Source organism: Delphinus delphis, chromosome 1 (assembly GCF_949987515.2).
Source record: "Delphinus delphis chromosome 1, mDelDel1.2, whole genome shotgun sequence".
In the NCBI taxonomy this organism is placed as follows: domain Eukaryota; kingdom Metazoa; phylum Chordata; class Mammalia; order Artiodactyla; family Delphinidae; genus Delphinus; species Delphinus delphis.
The window spans coordinates 172,693,465-172,716,233 of NC_082683.1; the positions used below are offsets into that span (position 1 = coordinate 172,693,465).

The following is a 22,769-nucleotide window of genomic DNA, read 5'->3' on the forward strand; positions in this document are numbered from 1 at the left end:
AACAAGTGGGACCACATCAAACTAAAAAGCTTCTGCACAGGAAAGGAAATCATCAACAAAATGAAGAGGCAACCTATTGACTGGGAAACAGTATTTGCAAATTATATATCTGACAAGGGGTTAAATACAAAATACATTTAAAAAATAAAACCTCATACAATGGAATAGCAGAAAACAAACAACCTGATTAAAAAAATTAGCAGGTATCTGAATAGGTATTTTTCCAACGAAGACATACAGACAACTAACAGGCACATGAAAAGATGCTCAACATCACTAACCAGAGAAATGCAAATCAAAACCACAATGAGATCACCTCACACCTGTTAAATGGCTATTATAAAAAAAGGTAAGAGATACATTTTGTCGAGGTTGTGGAGAAAAGGAAACTCTCGTGCACTGCTGGTGGGAATGTAAATTGGTGCAGGTACCGTAGAAACCACTATAGAGGTTCTTAAAAAAATAAAAATAGAATTATCATATGATACAGCAATTCCACTTTGGGGTATTTATGTGAAGAAAATGAAAACACTAATTTGAAAAGCTATGTACACCCCAATGCGCATAGCAACATTATTCACAATAGCCAAGATATGGACACACACAACTGGAGTGTCCATCGATAGATGAACGGATAAAGAAGATGCGGTGTATGTATATGTACACACATGCACACAATGAAATACTAGTTAGCCATAAAAATGAGTGACATCCTGCCATTTGTGATAACATGGATGGACCTTAAGGGCATTATGCTAAGTGAAATAAATCAGACAGAGAAAGACAAATACCATATGAACTCACTTACAGATGTAATCTAAACAAACAAATAAACAAACAACAACAACAAAACAAGCTCATAGATAGAGATAACAGTTTGATAGTTGCTGGGAGTGGAGCTGGAAGTAGGAGGTAGATGGGCAAAATTGGTGAAGGGAGTCAAAAGGTACAAACTTCCAGATATAAAATAAATAAGTCATGGGGATGGCAAGTACAGCATGGGGAATATAGTTAATAATACTCTATTGTGTATTTAAAAGTTGCTAAGAGAATAAATCTTAAAGTCCTCAAAAAAAAGAAAACAAAGAAAAGAAGATTTCTATAACTATACATGGTGACAAATGTTAACTAGACTTGTTGTGAACATGTTGCAATATATACAAATATCAAATCATTATGTTGTACACCTGAAGCTAACACAGTGTTATATGTCAATTTTACCTCAATAAAAATTAATAAATAATAAAATAAAATGCTTGTTGATTAATTTTTTAACTGTTTGGATAGAAGAAAAGAGATTATGCTAAATGCTTTAACCTTATGTTTTTATATATTTTATTACAATTTTAGCAAAAACATCCATTGTAGATGACACTGGGTAGGTAAAAACAAATTTAGTTTTTAGTCTTGACTAGAAAATGATTTATGAATTATGCCCTAAAATTTTTATGCAAAATATTTTGAAATATCTGAATGAAATTTTTCTTTGATAAGATCTAGATCACCAAATATTCTAACCCACAAGTAATGTGATTTCAGCCTCAGATTTATGTAATTATGAGTAATTTTTAGTATATTATTAATTAAATAATACCATTTACATCATCTTTAAGGATCAAAATGTAAACTATTCTACCTTGATTAATTTTCTAACTGACAGGTAACACAGTGTTTCCCACAAGTAGATATTATTCGTGAATCTGACATTATTAAACTTTATTCTACAAAAATGCAGTTTTGAAATAGAGAATTATTTTTAAAAATCATAAAATGGAACTGTGTTCAGAAAATAATGTAGTTCCAAATGTACTAGTTAATTCTTTACAAGAGTAATTGGGGTTTTTTTGTGTACTTTCCTTAAAATGGTAGATTAAAAATTAAGAAGTGGATTTCATGTCATTACAGGTAAGCTCTGACATGTCATTAACACACCCAGAGGAGTTTATGACTAAAAATGTGCATACGTTTTTAGCTATGTAATGAGCAAATTTTCAGATGAGAGTCTAAGCAAACTGCAAATAAACCTGTCATATATTTTTCTACCAAAAAGAAAAAAGTATTTGTACTTGAAAGGTCAAGAGCAATGCTAGCTAACAGTATTGCTCTGGAGATCACTTTATTCTTCAATTGTGTTTTTGTAGCCTGTAACCCTGAAGCTCTGACCTTAGCTGGATGAACAATGAGTGGAAATGGCACCAAAGCAGCTGATCTATAGCTAGGAAGTGGCCTAATCATTTTCTTGTAACCACTTGATTATAAAAAGACCCTATAATAGAGAATGACTATTAAAAAAAAATTCATTCGTAAAGGAGTTCAAATCTCAAACAGGGAAGAAAGTAGATGATGCGAGAATGTAGAAGTGAAGAGAAGAAAGTTAGCTGAAACCATGACTCATCAGAGTCCATGAAATAAACAGAAATGTAAGGAGAACTTTGAAGGGCTGTGGGCTGAATCCACTGAATTGTGGGATGCTAGGGGAAGCAGCTGCAGTCTTGGTCTGGAGGTTTGCTAAAGATACATCTTTTTGTTTTTTTCTCTCCATGATCTTCAAGCTCCTGAGAAACACCATCATGTTTTATGTCTGGCTAAATAGTGATTCAAACTGTTCAAAGTGAGAACATTTTCTGTTCATTTACTTTCCTGTATATTCTTTGAAAAACTCTAAAAATTAAAGTCATCTGAGGATGTGTCTTCACTGCAACCCCCCAAATTCCAAGTGACTTAGCCAGACACCTCATTAATTTTCATTAGAGAGTTCAGAAAAGTTTACTTATTTAGGACATTTGCCATGTGAAATTTAGACAAAAAGCAGGCAACAAAAATGGCTGTGTTGCCAAGCCACTAATCATAATTTCTAGGATCAGTCACCTATACTCCTTACTTTTACTGCCTAAGGGGGACTCAGGACGTGCAGATTGCTGAAAAACGTACTGCATGGGTGCCTCAGTGCAGCCAGAAGGCATTCATCCATTTCTGACACCCCATCACCTTTGTGTTCTGTAGTTATTTTATTTATTTTTTTCACTGTTTCAGTTTTTAAACATCTTCAGTGTTTTTCAGAGAGATTCCCATCTGCTTAATTTAAAAAATCATCACTAACCGTAGTTGTCTTATAATTAAAGCAAAGTCTACTCAAATTATTTTTGAATTCATATGTTGAGGGATATATCTTTTAACTTGACAATCAGCACTTAAAAAAAATCGTCAGACGAAGTTGTATTTCTCATGTTTTTATAACAACAGCAGTAGTAACCACACTAACACGGCTGCTCTTTTGAGCTATTACCTTTTGCCAACCTCTCTGCACTCAGTGCCAAGGGCTTTATCAACATTGTCTTACTTAATCTACACAAACATCTTTGAAGCTCAGCATTATTACCGATATTTTACAGATGATGAATCTGAAACTTAGAGCAGGTAAATAGTGTGTTCGGTGCAGTACAATTATTAAATGGCAGTGCTATCATTGAGCCCAGACTGGTTTGACCTCCAAGCTCTTGCTCTTAACCACCTCATTATCCTGACTTCACGCTTTGTAAAGCATGATATGTTATGTATGCGTTCCTTTGGTTGGCTAATTCAAAATTATATGGAGTAGGTCTTCCTAGTGTTATCAGCATCTTACAGATAATAAAATCAAGACATAGAGATTACACCAAAAACACAAAATTATTTGTTGAACCATATCAAAGAGTTTAAGAAAAACTTTTGATTACTATGGTTTGCCATTAGCTTTATGTGATTTTTTTTTCCTTTTGGCATAATGTTATCTACTAAGATATATTCTAGGGTAAAAAATGAGGGACAATGAAAAAGTTTCGAGATAAAAAGGCAAATGATCACTTTGGCATTGATTAAAAACAATAAGAGTAATTGGGAAACTTCTGTGAATTATTTGATCTATTTAGATACCAATGATTTTTGGTTTAGATTTTTTTTCCCCAGTACTTACACGTGGCCACATGCAACTATTTATTGTACATTTACATTAATTACAATGAAATAAAATTTTAAATTCAATTATTCAGTCACACCAGTCATATTTCAAGTCCTAAAAAGCCACATGTGGGTAGTGGCTAGCATATTTCAGAACACAAATAAAGAACATTTTCAGCATCAGGAAAATATGTACTGCAAAATATTGGTCTAGACACTTAAGCATACGTAGAAATGCCAAAGTGGGTTAAGATGTTATCAAAAGCTAATCCTCAGACTTGGTATTAGACAAATACATATGTTATCAATGTGCTGCTTACAAAAATATAAACCTAAATTTTTGTATTTGGTGATTTGAGCTTTAGTTTTGACTGAAAATGGAAAAGAGTCGCAGTTCTAATTTGTTTATTAAAGATTTTTAAATGCTAGATTTACATAATTATGTAAGTTCTGTATGCAGGTAGAAAACTATAGTAGCAATCCTTTAAGAATATTTTTTCCCCAAAAATCATGGTATCAAATAATGTCTATACAATACATCATTTAAGCTTTACAATAAAGTAGCTTTATCCTCAAATGTTAAAAAATTGAGGCTTAGGAAAATGCCCAGCACCCAGTTGATAAATGGTAGGTCTAGATGCAGGGAATTAGACTCAGATCTTAAATATACTAAATATACTCTGAGCTACAAAAGTACATTTATAGTGGGGCTTCCCTGGTGGCACAGTGGTTGAGAGTCCGCCTGCCGATACAGAGGACACGGGTTCGTGCCCCGGTCCGGGAAGATCCCACATGCCGTGGAGCGGCTGGGCCCGTGAGTCATGGCCACTGAGCCTGCGCGTCCGGAGCCTGTGCTCTGCAACGGGAGAGGCCACAACAGTGAGAGGCCCGCTTACCGCAAAAAAAAAAAAATCATTGCTCCAAGGAGCTGGAGTTACTTTGTTGGAAAATGATATTAGAAACCTAGATCTGGGTAAAAAGTATGATTTTTGCTACCAGAGTATAGTCACTCCTAGGATCTCTCAGTGGACAGAGCAAGGGGGTACATGTGCACATTAACTCATGTATAAACACACACACACACACACACACACACACACACACGTGTATATATGGTAACCATCTGTATTTATGCAAATCAATTAGGTAAATGGTGAGGGTCAGGATTGCTGGATTGTATGATAAGACTGTGTTTAACTTTGCAAGAAGCTTCCAAACTGTCTTCAACGTGGTTATACCATTTTGTATTCCCACCAGCAATGAATGAGAGTTCCTGTAGTTCTGCATTCTCACCAGTAATTGGTAGTGTCGGTCTTTTGGGTATCAGCCCTTTTAATAGGTACATAGTGGTATTTCATTGTAGTAATTAATTTGCATTTCCATGATGACAGATGATGTTGTCATCTTTCCTATGTTTATTTACCACGTGTACACCTTCTTTGGTAAAGTGTCTGTTCATATCTTTCGCCTAATTTTAATTGGGTTAGTTGTTTCCTTCATGTTAGACTTAAAACTTCTTTGTATATTTTGGATCCAAATTCTTTATCAGGTATGTGTTTTGTAAATATTATCTCCCATTCTGTGACTTGTCTTTTTTATTCTCTTAACATGTCTTTTGAGGAGTGGAAGGTTTTCATTTTAGTGAAGTCCAAATTACCTATGGTTTCTTTCATGGATATTGTTCTAAAGTTTTATCTAAAAACTCATCTCTCTGAGGGGATGTGGAGTTCTTGAATCTTAACCATGAAAACCTGGTAAGATTCCTGGAGGCTAACCCCATGAAAGTAAGGTAACTCCCCCAAGACTGCAGCTAAGGAATTTCTAACTTGCAAGCTGGTTCACACAGTCTCCAGGAATTTGTCAGTTACCATTTGTGTTCCTACCACTATGGCGTGAGCAGCTTCTGCTCTAGAAAAGCAGAACTTTCCTGTGGCTCTCTAAATTCAACCATCTCTCCAGATTTTATGGTGGTGGTTTCCCTTGCCTCACTTACATGATAGGTACAGGAAAAGCCATTGATTTTCATTTTGTTGAGATTTTTGCTGTTGTAAGAACCTAAGAGACACCTTCCAAGTTCTTTACATGTCTGCGCTGAAACCAGAAGTCAGTAGAATTTTTTGTATATGTTATATCTCAGCAAATTTTATTTAAAAATAAATTAAGATATTTTAAAATATATTATTACTCGTCTGTGTAATATATACCATTGCAGAAATATCTTACATGGAAAGTTAATACATATTAAATCATTTATGAATAGGGATTCTGCTTCTAACTTGCCACCAAATCTCCATATTATGCTTGGTCAATTTATAAAATACATCATAAAATGCATGAATGTCATATTTAATTTATTCATTTTGTCAGGGGATTCCTTTTTGATTGATCATCTTAACAATTACCTCAAAATACCAACTGTTGCATAAATATTTAATAAATGAACAAACACACACACCAAGTATAAATTTATTATGAACACAGTTAATCAAATTTTCAGAATTCATCTGTCAGTGGTGTCAACATTGGTAAATAGCACAAAAAAAAAAAAGCTTTTTGTGATGATAGCCCTGAAGGTTGATAGCAAATCTGGCTGAGTTATTAATGTGCAAAGGCAACATTTCTTCTCCTTTCAGTGAATTCTTTAAGCAATTATGAACTTTTAAACTTCTGCTATAACTCACAGAATATCCAACAAATTTTGTGTGTGTTAGGAAGGAAATATTTTTGAGTCACATGTTGTGTAGATTTTATGATATTTGCTGAGCAAAGGGGTCAAGGATGCATACCAATAAGATTATACAATGAAGGTGAACATAGGTTTTTTGAAGGAAAAACCTAAAGGGGAGAAATGACATGGCTATTGTTTCTTTCACTCATATTTAAATAGCATGGACTGTACATAGCTGTCAGTAGGTACAATAGTCAAGATTCTAGCAGGGATGGGCCTTTCCTGTCTTGCATAACACTAAGAACACTCCAAGAGAAAGTGACCTGCACTCTCAATCTATACAAGAAGTTTTTCAATTGTTCTATAGGCCCAAGAACCACAGCAGGGAGTTTGCAGAAGAGGGCTAACAAATATAAACTCCTTTGTGATTGATAATTATTTTTGATTGGTGCATATATCCTATTCTTGGACAGATTTTAGCATTTGTCAGAGAGATTTTAAACAGGAAGCAGTAGCTCTAGCCTTGTGCCCAGAGCCATAGTGTAGAGGCATGGAGTTCGGCCTGGGAGTCCTCCTCTATGCCCTGTGGATGATCCTGGGATGCAGGCTGGTCCAGAGATTTGTTGGCACATTTACAACACCTGCCTCCTAGGAGAAAATCTGTCCCTGGTGGACCTCATTCAGCATCCCAGGCCTGCCTTTGATTCTCTGGAGAAGGCTCTGCACGACGTCTTGCTTGGGAGTCACTAGCTCAAGGCTCATGGTCTCCTAGTGATGCCCACTAAGGACTCAGGGGAGCAGAACAAGCTGCTGTAACAGTGGGGTCAGGGACCAAGTCTAGGGACGTCCAAGGCTGAAGTTCTCAGAAGCCAAGAGCCAGGATAGGAAGAAAAATCTGAGTGAGAAGCTACTGAAGAGGGTACCATATAGTTTTACTTATAAGAATTTACAAACTGAAAGAAACTTTCCTAAACTAAGCTGTCAGTATTAATTTAAGATTTTTAAAAATTCAATCAACCATGCTGTAAAATAAGACTGAACTATCTTTCCATTGTCTCTATAGGAAATTACAAAGTTTCTGTTACATGAAGAGGCAAAAGAGTATTCATTTAAAAAATAGAGGAAAAAGTATTATAGAGTCATTTCAGTTAATTAAAATAATAATAGTTGAGCAATAATACATTAATATGTATAAAATAGATAACTAATAAGAACCTGTTCTGTAAAAGTAAATAAATAAAATAAAATTCAAAAAAGAATAGTTGAACAAACTGTAGTTTTATATGCAATTGTATATTTTTTGTTATTGAATACCTCCACAACTCTCCATAAATTTGCAAATTTATAATCTCAAATTCTCTCCAAACCTGGAATTAGCCTTTTAGGTAAAGGATAATTTATAATTGAATTTCTCACTATGTATAATATGCCTTTATCTATAGGATTTACTAATGGCATAATGGAGATCAGTTTTTAAAAAATAGAGTTGAATTATAATAAATAGTTTTACACACAACATGTGACTAAACTAATAACTTACTTTAAAAGAATATTTGAATATTTACAGCCAGTTATTCTCCAAGAATATTTTGGGAACAGCAGAGGGAAGTATTAAGTATTTAATAGAAAGAGTTTGAAACAAGAGTGAAATGGATCTGTCAGTTGAGGTTTGCAGTCAGCAGAATGAGGAAATGGGCTGCGGAATGGTGTTTATGCTAATGGTTTTACCGATCAATATCTAGAACCTTCAGTTTTAAGACTTTAGGAAGAGCTGTCATTGCCACATTTGGTAATAATAAGGATGACTGCAATCCACCCTCAAATATATGGATAGAAATCATAAAAAGAAGCTGTATCTATACCTGCACAGATTTATCCATTAAAAAATGTTAAACATAAAAAGCTTTCCAGGTGAAAATTTAGTCATTTAGAAACAAATAAAAATTTCAGTTACTATAGTTAGGGGAATGGCCTGTTTTCTAGCTACCGGAATTCTTGTTCTAGGACCTTCGGATCATCCTCTAGAAGTCTCAAAACATCTTTCTGAAGCATCTACCTCTTGATTTACAGCCCTGGCTAATTTCAAGAAATCATTAGCCTTATAAATTGCTCAAAGTTCACATTAAGAAATAAATCTTTTTCCGTAGATTCTGCAAAAGGCTTTGCTTCATTCCAGTAATTTTGGCAAAATATTGGCTGCCTGGTTGATGTGTTAATGAGAATTTCTCCATGCTGCTGCTCTAACCTAAAAGCTCCAATCTACTTACCTGTCTGTGTTCTCTATTCCCGATGCTTTATCTCTGCCTCTAGCTTTGACAGCAAGATTCACTTCCTGATTAGCTTCCAAGTTCAAAATTCATTACTTCTTTTCAGTGCCAAGATATATTGAGAATAACACTTTTAAATGTCACACAGTCACTAGAAGCTCAGAGAATCATTATCAAACATTTTGCTATCCGATATCTAATAGAGTTTACAATGTACCTAAAGTACAAAGAAAACATTAAAGGAAAGTGAAAATAAGTGCATACATATTATTTAGAATAGCTAAGAGACTATATAGTGTATGCAAATTCTTACATGTCAACTCATTTAGCTTTGGCATTCCTAGTGAAAAGTTATTGTCAAGACCATTTAACCAAAGAAGAAATCAAGGCCCAAAATGGATAATCCAGCTTTCTTAATAACACTTTACTTGTATGTGGTAAATTTGGCTTGTAAAACTAGTAGAGCTGCACACTCTAAGCCATGTTCTTAATACATGCCATCACTGCCTTTTAAATCTAACATAGTACAGAGTTTTATATGATTTACTCATTTTTAAATTTACTCCTACTTATTGTACACATTAATTGTGCATCTACTATGTGCTCAATAGTAGGTTGCAATAAGTTTCTAGCTCATAAAAGCATTCACTGGGGCTGCCATTTTGAGAATAGACTAATCTAGACAAGTATAGAAGCAAAGATATCCATTAGCAGATGATTACAGTCCAGGGAGGAGAAAATGAGGCTAGGTGGTAGGATTAAACTTTGGTGGTGGTGAGATATAATCAAATACTATGTATAAATATAAATATATATATATATAATGATTTCAGAAGAGGTCCGAGATAGAAATACATATTTGGAAATCATCAGCTTACAAAATAATTCTATATATCATCTTTTGGTGTATCCCATGGTAAGATGAAGATAAATATAAAATAAAATCTCGTGCTATAGTACTCTTGTGATATTACAATAATGCATTTGAATTATGACATCAGAAACAATGCATGTAAAATCCATTACACAGTTAATTAAAAAGTCATAATTTTAAAATCTTTGGTGAGTACTATTTTTCAATCAGTTGTCCACTCACTCTAATTGAATTATAGCTTTGTTATTTCATTGCCTATTGTTAATGGTTACAATATGTTAAAGTGATGACATGGTACTATTTCTTTTATATGGCAACCTACATTTTTTTTTTTTTTTGCGGTACGCGGGCTTCTCACTGTTGTGGCCTCTTCAGCTGCGGAGCACAGGCTCCAGACGCGCAGACTCAGCAGCCATGGCTCACGGGCCCAGCCGCGCCGCATGTGGGATCCTCCCGGACCGGGGCACGAACCCGTGTCCCCTGCATCGGCATGCGGACTCTCAACCATTGCGCCACCAGGGAAGCCGGGCAACCTACATTTTAACCATAAAATCTTAAATAGAAAGTGTAAAAAAAAAGAAGGCATTAGTACAACTATTTTTTTAATCTCTTAGTGAAAATAGTTTTCATCTACTGAATGTAACCATACACTAATTGGAAAATAAGAACTGAGTTTATCAGTTATAGTTATCAAAAATAGCAAAATTACTACATGGGCTTTTTCTACTAACACACATGAAAAACTTTATTCTAGCCTTTTCCTTTTTTTAAGCTTTTATTTTAAATTGAGGTATAATTTACAATGTTGTGTTAGTTTCAAGTGTACAGCAAAGTGAGTTAGTTATACATATATATGTATATATATGTGTATATATATATGCACATATATATATATATATATTCTTTTTCAGGTTCTTTTCCATTATAGGTTATTACAAGATATTGAATATAGTTCCCTGTGAAATACAGTAGGTCCTTGTTGTTTACCTATTTTATATATAGTATGGTGTATATGTTAATCCTAAACTTCTAATTTATCTGCCCCTCCCCCATTCCACTATCTCCTTTGGTAACCATAAGTTTGTTTTCTATGTCTGTGAGTCTATTTCCGTTCTGTAAATAAGTTCATTTGTATCATTTTTTTTAGATTCTACAAATAAGTGATATCATGTGATACTTGTCTTTGTCTGACTTACTTCACTTAATATGAGAATCTCTAGGTCCATCCATGTTGCTGCAAATGGCAATATTTCATTCTTCTTTATTCTAGCCTTTTTCTAATAAAAAATAGTTACAGGTTTTGTGACAACATGAATTGGAGAGGACTAGAGTTATTTAATCAGTGATTTTGAAATCAAAACTTGTCAAGACCCTGAAAAAGCATTAACAAGTAATGATGCCCTGAGCCATTCTGCAGTCAGACCACATATTATGCTGTGCCATCACCACAGAAAGATGTGATGAAGTAAGAACTGCCTAATTCACTCCTTCAGCCTATCCATTTCCCATAGCTAGGATAAGGTGCCTCAGATTAACCAGTGTCCTGTATGAAATGTATAGAGGATGCCCATCAGGGAAACTGCCTAATATGCCTGAGCAGTCCTAAAACAGGATATTTTTATAGGAAAATCACATTATTTATGAAAAAAATTCATCAAACTCTGTTGATTTTACTATCTGCAGCACTACTGGAGATTATTTACTTCAGGGTATTAACTTGAATAAAAATGTTCCCTATAGTACTTTTTATGTACTACAAATATTACATATATTGTCATACATTGCATTATGTTACATTATATTGTGTTACATTATGTTATGTCATGTTGTATTGTGTCGTTATATGTTATATGCTGTATCATACTATATTATACTGTATTATAATTAGATGCTTAGGATTAATGCTATCATTACTTAAATTATGGGCTTCTTTAGAACATTAAATTTCTATCAATTATATTTATTTACATATACTGTTGAATTCTGTCAATTACATCATAGGCAAGAGCTCCATTTATTAAGTAAACAAATGTATGAGTAAAAATTAGGTCTTATTGAACAGTTGATTTGACATCAATACAGCTATTAAATATGTAGGGCTCTGATAAGTTCATGTATCCATCTAAATAAAAAGGGTACACCTCCCATTTGAAAGACACCTTGTCAGAGAACAGTACTGGAAATGGCACAGTCAAGTTCTATTTTGGTAACTATTATAGAAAATATAAAGTTTCTATATGCCCAAGCCTGAAACAGAATTCCATATTATTTATTTGAGATACATTACTTTCAATAATGCTCCATGTGGTACCTCTTCTGAGTTGTATAGCTGAATATTTCTGTTCCAGTGTACTAAATATTGATAATGGAGATTCTCTCAGAAGGCCCAGTTTCTTCCTCCTTTCCTAGACCTTTGATACCTCAATGTTCCAAGTGTCTTATCAGCAAAACTGAAAATATAGCTAGCTCTCCTTTTGTGTAATCCTTCTATCATTGGAACACATGGCTATGCAGAAAATCGTTGACCAAAAAAGTGAGTAAACTACCGACTCCTATTTTTATAGTTGTAATTGATTCAGTTTATAGTATAAAAATAATCTGAGTAGTTTATGTTCAATTCATTTGTCTATTAGATTAAGTTCATGCCGTACTAGAAATCTACGTTTGTTACCTTTCAAAGTAAGGCAGAAGCAGTTCAATCACATAATGGAATATCCATATATTCAGGAAGGTGATTTAGAAAATGTGATATGAAAAATCTCTCAACTACGTTACTCTTATTATGGTTATTTTTTTCTTTAAAAATACTTTAGAAATGTTCTATGTAGGGATAGTCTACTTATCCTTACCCAATCTGGTGGAAAAAAAAATGCTGTGTAAATTTTAGAAGCGAATATTTTCTGTAAAATAGCAACTTAAAGAGGTTTCACATTCCTCTTTGAAGCCATTAAAAGGAATATCTGGACTTCTAATGCAAAATTAAACTTATCTTACGTGGCACAGTAGCACAAAATTTAATTAAGGAAATAAAGATGTTCATAAAACTTTAAAAACTATTTTTCAATTTCTGTCACTTTTTTTGGAAAAGAAAATTATGTGTAGTGTTTTTAGTAACTTCATTCACAAAAGTACACTATCTTTATAAGAAAATGCTATGCTTGTGAAAGTCATTTTAAGTTGAAGTATTTACATTGTGTGATAGTGATGGTAAATGCCATTTACATGGGTTTACACCCTAATTAACCCTAACTGGTAATATTTAAGCAGACTACTTGTTAAATGAAACATTATGATTATGTACTTTCACTAAAATAAATACACCTGATATTCTAATACTTCTCTTTTGCCTTCAGAATCCTTTCTCTGAGCAATAATATTCTATATGCATATTTTAATGATCTCTTTTCATGGAAATTGATGAAGTGTATATTAAAAAGGACGTATCTTAAAATCAAGCAGTTTAGAAATATTGCGCTTAGAAAGATAAATGAGCAATGATCCTTACTTTTTTTAATAGCAATATGAAAATCCCTAAAATTTTAGTTTAGTTTATATAAGTATACTTAACAGTACATACAAGCGGGGTCATTATTGTAAGGATGCATTTTGAAGCATAACTTTTCAAAAAAATAATGATAGAGAATAGAAATTGTGGCAGGTAGGTTGCACACTGCCTGATACCATAATGCTATTTTTAGCAGCCATGTAAATAAAAAATTCAGTCAACGTTTGCTTATTTTTTGACGTTAGCTGAAAAGCACGTTAGACTGAAATTTTTTGCACTGAATAAATGAAATGTAATATTTTGTGTCACTGTGCTTACGGAAAGCACAATCTTTGTTATGACTTATGCCTTTCAGATAACCATTAGACCCCAAGTAGCTTCAAAAAGCCATTTCTTCCCCTGCAGCAAGCAGACAGTATAGATAACCAGGGGCTGCTGTGTGTTTGGGTGACTCAGGTGACAACCTGGCAACTGGCAGAGGAAGGCAAGGTTGGTAGCCAGATAGGCCTCCAGCTACACTCTTGATTCAGTGTCTAACTCCCTCTAGAAGAGCAGATCTTTAAGGAAGAAAGAGGGATTTTGACATGGAATCTGAATGTCACATCAAATGTTTCCAAATTTATTGGGGAAGAAGCGTATACCTGGGACTCATTTCTTAAATATTTGAGAATTTAAGCATAAGAGCATGATTTGAGAATGTTCCCTTTGGAATAAAACTAAATTTGATATGCTTTGGGTGAGTTTTATCTGTTTTGTTTTTACCAACATGTGTTCCAGGAATGAAATTATTCCTCCTTTGAACTCTGAAAAATAGCATAATTCCTATTACCATGATTATTTGTAAAGTCTAGCGTGTCAGATTCAAGGATTTTGTGCCTGTATTAATTCAGCCTCCCAACAGAGGAAAACCTTATTCATTCTTTCCCTATCCCCATGTGTGTCTAGGCACCTGTGTGTGTTTGTGTGGGTGGGTAAGAACTTAGCAGAGTATTTCCCCATGTCTTGATCACATTTATGAAATCATCTCTAAGACTGGGATTGTCAATGAACAGCAACAAGATGGCCATTCTTGATCTGTTTAGAAAATCATTTTACTTGATATCCAACCAACTGGGTCTGGTCTTTGAAAATAAGTTATTTACCATAGAAGGGAAAATGAGTAAATGTTAAAAGCATTATGTTTTGCTCAAATCATTGCATTCAGCTGCAATGGATCATAAATATCAATTCAGTGAAAACCAAATCATTGCACTCACTTATGCATTCCCTTCTGATTTTCTTCATTCTAATAAATAAATAAATAAATAAGAACAGATAATCATATGGTATGGATACAATCTGATATTGTTTGAAAACATTTTAGTAAGTTTCATTGGAAAAAGTGGTTAATGAGGAGAAGAAACATGTTTGCCCTGTTCAATACTGAATCTCCAATTCCAATCGTTGTGACTGACATATGGAAAAATTTTTTTGCTTTGTTTGTTTAAATATTTTTTCTTTTTAAAGTAAATTGTTGGTGATTGAGGGAAAAAAGAAGATAGAGAAATTTTTATGTTACATTATAGACAATACGAAATAGAAATTTTGGAACAGATTTTACATTGCAAGTGCTGCAGATTTTATTTAGAATCTATAGAAAAGGAAAAATGGAAGCAGGTGTTTATTAAATAGAAGAATCTGTTATGAGAACATGGATGGACATCTTTTGAGTGTTTCCTAAAGCAAAATTATTTACTTTTGAGAAACTTTAAATTAGACAGATGAAGATAAACTTGTAATGCACTAAAATTAAATGAGTGCAAAACAAAACCCAATTTGTATAGATACAGAATTAAGAATCTAAATATGTCAATGGACTATAGATATCAACAAATAATAGATGAATACATGCACTTTCACAGGCTCATGGCTTCTGCTTATTAGTTTTAAAGGATAGTAAAGAAAGAATAACTCATTTGGCAGGTCAATAGTAGAGTTTTATTGATTTCATAATGTCATGTCATGGATCTCCAAAACTATCCATGTATGTTCTGTACATGAATCTTGGAAGAATATACATTTACTGTCAATGTGAGTTATCTTAAAAGTAAAATTACATTTAATGCATAATTTTCTTCTTTTTCTTTAACATGCTGTATTAATTTCCTAGGGCTGCCATAAAAAAATGACCACAAACCAGGTGGCTTAAGACAATAGAAATTTATTCTCTGACAGTTCAAGAGGCCAGAGTCCAAAGTCAAAGTGCCAACATGATTGGTTCCCTCTGGAGGCTCTTGGGGAAAAATCTCCTACGTGCTTGCCTCTTTCCTAGCTTCTGGTAGTTTCCAGCCATCTTTGGCATTCCTTGGCTTCAAGTGGCATAACCCCAAACTCTGCCTCTTGGAAAAGTCTTTGAAATACACTTTAGAGATTTAAGATTTTGGCTCAAAACATTATTGTGAATATAGCATTCCTTGTGTAGGGGAGTATATGTTACTTTAAAAAAGATGCAATAAACTGATATGTCTATAAATTGAGAATTTTACTTAATTCAACTTTTTGAATTAAGTAATTTTTTACTTAATTTCTTTTGAATTAAGTTAGTTTTTTAATTCAATGATTAACCCATACAAATTTAGGTTTCCTTAATAAAAAACACAGACTTAAGTTGTCTTTGTCATTTCATTTTTTAGTATAATTTCATGTTTATAGACAGAAGAATTTGTAGATAATGCAATCTTGTGTTTCATTTCAACTTTATATAAGATATATATTACTCAGCCATAAAAAGGAACAAAATTGGGTCATTTGTAGAGACGTAGATGGATCTAGAGACTGTCATACAGAGTGAAGTAAGTCAGAAAGAGAAAAATAAATATTGTATATTAACGCATATATGTGGAACCTAGAAAAATGGTACAGATGAACCGGTTTGCAGGGCAGAAATAGAGACACAGATGTAGAGAACAAACGTATGGACATCAAGGGGGGAAAGCGGAGGGGGTGGTGGTGGTGTGATGAATTGGGTGATTGGGATTGACGTGTATACACTAATGTGCATAAAATGGATAACTAATAAGAACCTGCTGTATAAAAGAAAAATAAAATTCAAAAGAAAAATATATATATTAAATCTAAATTTTGCTTCCTTATTTTGGTATTGTAGAAATTCGTAGAGGTTTACATGTACTAATATATATAGGTGACTCTGCCATAAAATCCCAGTTTATAGAAGATGACTATTATTGCATATGCTTTCTGAATAATAAGCATTTAAAAATTGAGAATATAAATGTACCTCATACCACCTTATTGTAATTCAGTTTTTCCGTCTTTTCTTGTTTTATGCTCTAGCTTCAAATCCTGGAATATGTACTGATATCTCATTTCCTGATGACAAGGATGCAGAGTATTATATTGCATTTCCAAGCAAATGTCTGTACCAGAACATAAGATAAATATAGAAATTAAGCAAAACTTTATCTTACTTTACCAAACTGAAAACTTTGTTTGCACTTGGAAAGCAAAATGAAGATTTGATGCACTCAGATAGAAAATAATTTTCTTCATTTCTGAAAGGGGTTTGCTTACAGCACACATTCATTCCTTCTGTCAGATAGCTGGATAACAAACATGTTTTAGCAGCTCCTGTGAGCCAGGCACCCAAATCAGTATACTTACTTATGGCATACTCCCCAAGCTTTTCACATCTGTTATGCAGAGTGATACAGATAATTTCATGCACTTTATCTTTTGAATTTTATGTTGCATACTATCATTCAACTTCTCAAATATAATTGTCAACACTGCTCTTAAATAAATACTATCAACTGTATACTTACTAGGCTTACCATTCAGCTGCCTCTAGATATATTTATTACATATTTTACTAACTTTGCACCCCAGTTTAACAGTTGTTAAGTAATTTGTATGTTTCACATGGTGGTTTTGGTTTGAAATAAAAAGCTCTTATACACCAGACGTTTTAGGTTTGTTTTGTTTTGTCTTGTTTTTACCGTTAAATGGATAAAGATTCTAGAAGGACAAATGTACATTACCACCCTGGTTAAAGGTAAATGAGGGGGCTTCCCTGGTGGCGCAGTGGTTGAGAGTCTGCCTGCCTATGCAGGGGACACGGGTTCGTGCCCTGGTCCGGGAGGATCCCACATGCCGCGAAGCAGCTGGGTCCGTGAGCCATGGCCGCTGAGCCTGCGAGTCCGGAGCCTGTGCTCCGCAACAGGACAGGCCACAACAGTGAGAGGGCTGCGTACCGCACACACACACAAAAAAAAGGTAAATGAAACTCTAATTGCTAGCTCACAATTTACAAGCTATGGTTATTTAGCACATCATCAGGCATGGGTAACTTTTGGAGCATTAAACAGGAAGTTGTGTTTCAAGTCATTCTTAGTCACTGATAGTCTATTTGTGCAGTTTAATAGTGTATAACCCCATATAAGCAGAGCTGTGATGTTTGGATTGTCTTTTTAAAACAAATTATACACTTTTGCTCTCTGCAAGCCTAAAACTATAGAATGTTTATGACAATAGCTTCAAGAAACAGTGCTTTCTTATAAAAAGAAAATGAAGGAAGAAGTATCTGAAATATACATATGGAAACAAACTGAATTTGGTTTTTCAAAACCATGCTATGTTGTGGAAGCAATGTCACAGAAAAATGGTTAGAGGAAATCTGAATCAGCATGAAATGAGATATTTTGAGGGTTATTGAGCACTATTCATTTTCATGGAAATAGGACAAGTTTATTTAGCACAGGTGTTTCTGTAATTGTAATGCATTAGCAAAATTAGCTGTGTTCAATGGGCCTCGCACTTGATCTGCCACCTGTATGTGAAATGGTCTACTGTTGCTACCAAAAGATTGAACGTGAAGCATGTACTGTAGAATTAAGTTCAAAACCTATTTGTGGTTATATTGCCTTCTTTTGTCAAATAAAACTGGTTTTCTAACATTGTCTTCTTTTTTATTTCTGAAGGAAATAAAAAACAAACTTAGGAAAATGAGCATAATGCGATAAACTCTGAACCGAGCTGGAGAGAGAAAACTTTCAGGAAAAACAAAGCAATTGTGCAGGTCACAGTTAAAGTTGTAGAGTTTTCTAATACTGAAGTGATACCCAACACTTAAAATTGTTTTCATACTGAGAGACTGCTTGTTTATTACTCTCTGAGGATTCTAGATTAAAAATTCAAAGGCCCTGGGCCCAGCCTATTAAACGTGACTCTGATAGTATCCCAGTGACACTGCTTCACATTCAACTTTTCCAACCATTGATCAGATGGCTAAGATGCATGAAAGATACATGGTTTTTTAAGGAAAGATAATGTTATTTAAAATACCAGTGTACGGCGCTTGCATTTTCAGAGAACATAAATATTAGATGATACAGAGAACATTCCTTAATAATCAGCAGCAGTAAATGTATTATTTTATTCTCATTTTGAAAAAATGTAGAAGGTTCCATGAAATCATTAATATTTCACTTAAACTTGTTTCCAAACCACTGAATTCAAAAGAGGACTGCCAAAGTCACTGGAATTTGATGGTTTAGAATTGACAGCCTTGACTGAATTTTTAAAAATCAAATAAATACATAGTATAAACTATTATATTCACTTATTTCATTAGAAATTAAATATATATGCAAACAATATTTTTAGGTCGGATAGTTGATTATATGACTAAAACATTATTTCCCAACTAATTGCTTTGTCATTGTTAAGATAAATCTTCAAAGAGTTTGCTTTTTAAATTTAAAATATGACTTGTAATTTGCAGGTTATAAAATTGATAGTTATAATTAGATTTTTTACAGAAAAAGTCTAAATGATTGCAGGAAACTGTTTTAATATGTCAAATTAATTCAATGGTACCAGCAATTACATAAATGTTATATTAGTACTTGGGAATATGTGTGTGTGGCCTCCTTTTTAATTATCAATCCCAAAATTGATCATTGGCAAATAGTCAATTAATTCTGATTCCTTTCATTGGGACCACAAGTGAATTCATTCCTGTCTCTATTTCTGGACAAATCTAGAAAAACCTCCCATAGTAACTGAGTCTTTTGCCAGCTAATATATTAATATTTTCAGGGAAACAACTGCTCTAATAGGTATTTCTCTTTTTTTTTAAGTCTTTATTGAATTTGTTACAATATTGCTTCTGTTTTATGTTTTGGTTTTTTGGCCATGAGGCATATGGGATCTTAGCTCCCTGACCAGGGATTGAACCCACACCCCCTGCATTGGAAGACGAAGTCTTAACCACTGGACCACCAGGCAACTCCCATCTCGTAGGTATTTCCTGTTTGGAGTTATAATTTCATGTCTTGTTATCTCAGCTATTTCACCAACCAACAGTGTTATGGAAATGTGACTTCATATTTGGTTTTTAATTTGTTCAATTGAAAAAAATAAATAATAAGTATTATTTGCTGTTGACTTAAGAATCCGAGATATTTGACATCTCCGACACAGAGCAAATCCTGTGCAAGTCCTTCATAAAAAAGATGATGCTATTCTCCAGACTCCAAGATGTAATCTCGGTTTCCAAGATGTCTTTACCAAATAATGACTCTATTTTGTGAACAGATCAGGACAATCACAACCTGCTTACTCAGAGCATTGAGCCTCGTACACCCATGAGTTTGTCAAATTGTATTTGTCCAGTTCTTTCTGGTTCTTTTACCTTACTGTGGACTCCAGTGTCAAACATTATGGATCATAAGAGTTAATTCTTTGAGCTATTTTGGCCCTTGTTGCTATCTGAAAAGTCTTTATCTCTGCATTATCACTTCATCTGTTAGCTATGTATTACAACTGATCACATGTTATTATATGTAATTCAGTCTCCATAGTTCATATCTTGAAATAACCTTTAGGGCATCTCTTGATTTCTTAATATCAATGAAAGAACTTTGTTATTACAGTTGCCATCATATTCATTATTGTTTTATCTTCATTAAATATCATTTATATCGTCAGTTCTATGTCTGGTATAAGGTGGGAACTAAACATTTATAAAATGAGTAATTGAATAATGAATGAATATGTCATTCTCTGCACCCAGATTACTTTTTCAAGTACTTTTTTAATAGAATGAGAGTACCCTGCCAGATCTAGACTAATTACTCATTCTCCCTGGGCTTGTATGGATAAGAGAATAACATCACATTGTGAGCTCGGTTTCTAAGATGTCTGAAATAGCCACAAACAATATTTAACAATTCCTGAAGATAACAGAGGTTATACGTATTAAAGCCCCTCTCTTTTTTTAACATAACTGTGTCCTTTGATGAAAAAAAAAAACAAAGCTTCATGTTTATAAATAGAAACAAGTTTTATTTGCAGTATATAATACATTCAAATTAGATGCTGGGATATGCATATAGACAGATATTACAATTTTTATTTTACCACATAGGTACTTACTTAGCACTACTTTGTAATGCTGATTTAAAACACTTTCTAATCCTTTTTATCTAACAGATAAAAATTTCAAGAGTAACACAAAGAAACAAAAATTTTCACTTGTTCAAGTGAAATGATATTGTCAGACGTAATCAAGCACCTTTTTAAAAGATGCTTTTATGGGTTTGTCAAGAGTTTAGCTACTCTATGGAATTGCTGCCTTGCCATTCTTTCTGTTTGGCCAAGCAGCCTGGGGTGACTTTCTTTTTGTTTTTCAATAAACTTATTTATTTATTTATTTTTGGCTGCACTGAGTCTTCGTTGCTGTGCGCAGGCTTTCTCTAGTTGTGGAGAGCAGGGGCTACTCTTCGTTGCGGTGCGCGGGCTTCTCATTGCAGTGGCTTCTCTTGTTGTGGAGCACGGGCTTTAGGAGCACGGGCTTCAGTAATTGTAGCACTCGGGCTCAGTAGTTGGGGCTCGCGGGCTCTAGAGCACAGGCTCAGTAGTCACGGTGCACGGGCTTAGCTGCTCCGCGGCATGTGGGATCTTCCTGGACTAGGGCTTGAACCCGTGTCCCCTGCATTGGCAGGCAGATTCTTAACCACTGCGCCACCAGGGAAGCCCTTGGGGTGACTTTAGACTGACATTAGCCCTCAAACAAGTACACGCCCTAGAGAGAATCCTACAGATTCACAAGGAAATGTAAGTAACTGGTGCGCTTTCTCCAACAGTTCTGTTACCACCGGTTTCTCCTGTTTCCCAGAGTCCGCCCCTTTTGTGCCCTTCAGATAAGGCCCTGTATAACTTACCAAAACCCCACTGTTTTGGTTTGAATCAGCCAATTCTGCCTTAACCCAGGAACCCCAAAGCACTTCACCCACTGACCCTAATAAAGGCCTGTTCTCTAGGTCCTGCCTTTCTCTGCCTTGACCTCCTCATGTGGCCCAGAGGCATGCAGGGTACCTCTTCCAGGGTATGTGAGTAATCCATTTCTCGATTTCAGTTTCTTTTGTGGTCTGTTGTTGATCTGCAGCTCACCGTGGGGCACTCTGTGTTCCACTTAAAAAGCATCAATTTGACAATTTCATAACAGAGGTCAAAGGCAAAAGACTTCACAAATGAGATGAAATTTCAAATAGCATTTTTTTGTGGTGAATAAGGGTCAGTCTTATGTTTCTGATAATGACAGAGTACATATTTTAGAATAACTCAAACTAGCTTTCACATGGAAGTGAAAAATACAGTCAAAAGTTGGCAGGCTATGATCTAGGAGAGAAAAGGAATTGAGAGGCAAGGACTGCAAATGCCCGGGAGCATTTCTTATTCAGGATGGGGGCTACTAGCTGCTGGTGGTACAGTCTTTCTGGTCCTGAAGGACTAATGAAGCCACATTTGGAGAGAAGGACCCAGAGTGTGAAGAACTAGTTTGGACCAGGACACTAAAGCTTGCTGGTATACTAAAGTAGTAAAAAGTTATCAGAATTAAACCAATTACCACATGCAGCCTGGCTTCTACCCACTTAAGTAGCCCAGAAAATCTCACACTCAGTTTGTATTAAAGTAACTCAGGATTTCATTGTCCTTATCCTCCTGGGCAAAGCAAATAATCATCATTTGAGGAAGAAAACATCATTTAAGCCTCCAGATACTACTGCCAAAAACAGTTGCTCACGTATCATATTTTGCAAATACATTCAAAGATATATGGATAAATGGACACTGTAGAGGGAATCAACAGACATAAAATTTAAAAATTAAGAAAAGATGTCAAAGTAACTATATTTACTATGCTTGAGGAGATGGAGTAAGCTTGGAAACTTCAACAAGAAAGTAACAACTATAAAAAATGACAGATTAGATTAAGTAAAGCCACAGAGAAATTCACAGACAAAAATATAAAGAAAAAAAAACCCTCAATAGATTAGTTTAACAGCAATTAGACATAGCTCAGTAAAGAATCAGAGATTTGGAAGTGATACCATAACAAACTAACCAGAAAGTAACATCCTTATGGGCAGAAACATAGTCTCTTTTGTTTCTGGTTAATACTTGTGCCTGCATCCAAAAGTAGTCTCGCTCATAGTAAACACTATTTAAATGACTAAC

General features: G+C 34.4%; 1 non-coding gene across 1 annotated transcript; it reads right to left on the reverse strand.

The window, feature by feature from the left end:
• Window positions 1–3,022: 3,022 nt before the first annotated feature.
• On the reverse strand, window positions 3,023–3,104 carry LOC132416370 (small nucleolar RNA SNORD79). The gene has a single exon (XR_009517576.1). It is a non-coding gene; the product is annotated as a small nucleolar RNA SNORD79 (small nucleolar RNA).
• Window positions 3,105–22,769: the final 19,665 nt, after the last annotated feature.